This window comes from Capsella rubella, unplaced genomic scaffold (genome assembly GCF_000375325.1).
Source record: "Capsella rubella cultivar Monte Gargano unplaced genomic scaffold, Caprub1_0 scaffold_4, whole genome shotgun sequence".
Lineage (NCBI taxonomy): Eukaryota > Viridiplantae > Streptophyta > Magnoliopsida > Brassicales > Brassicaceae > Capsella > Capsella rubella.
The window spans coordinates 4,873,934-4,874,680 of record NW_006238920.1 but is presented as its reverse complement, the minus strand read 5'-3'; the positions used below and the strand labels follow the sequence as shown (position 1 = coordinate 4,874,680).

The following is a 747-nucleotide window of genomic DNA, read 5'->3' as shown; positions in this document are numbered from 1 at the left end:
CATACTTATGAGCATCCAATGGACCATATTGAGAAGTTTGAGGATCTAGTATCTAGGATCAAGGCTGATGGTGTATCTTCGGATTTTCTACTCTACAAGCTATTCCAGCACTCTTTAGCTGGAGAAGCACTATCTTGGCTGAAGGAGTTGAAGCCTGGATCTCTTACGTGCTGGAAGGATGTAAAAGTTGAGTTCTTAAACAACTTTTATGATGATGCGAGGTCAGAGGAGCTGCGGAAAAAGATTTCTACCTTTTCTCAAGGGATCTCAGAGGCTTTCAAGGTTGCTTGAGTGCGTTTTAAGGGGTATCAGAGAGATTGTCCACACCATGGTTATGACAAATTTCAGCTGTTGGGAATCTTTTATAGAGGATTGGATTGGAGATATCAGATGGCTTTAGATGCTGCAAGTAATGGCAACTACAATACAAGGTCTCCAGCTCAAGCCACCAAACTGATTGAGAATTTAGCTTCCAGCAACAGCACTAAAGTTGCTGATTTTGAGAGGAAGAAGCTAGCTCAAAACATGGATGGTGTTCAACTTGCTGAAGTTAAGGCAAAGCTCGATTCTGTGCATAACCTTCTTGTTTCCAAGAAGATTGTTAAGTTTGCTGCTGAGGTTGAGGCAGTTGAACCAGGTGCGGATGAAGAAGAAGGCGTGAACTACGTCAGTGGAGCTGGATATTTGGGTCAGAAATTTGGTAACACACATTGTAACCGGTACGACAATGGGTATGGTCAGAAAGGC

The 747-nt window shown here is 42.8% G+C and overlaps 1 non-coding gene across 1 annotated transcript; it reads right to left on the bottom strand.

Moving 5' to 3' along the window:
* Positions 1 to 228: 228 nt before the first annotated feature.
* On the bottom strand, positions 229 to 335 carry LOC111831282. The gene has a single exon (XR_002834537.1). It is a non-coding gene; the product is annotated as a small nucleolar RNA R71 (small nucleolar RNA).
* Positions 336 to 747: the final 412 nt, after the last annotated feature.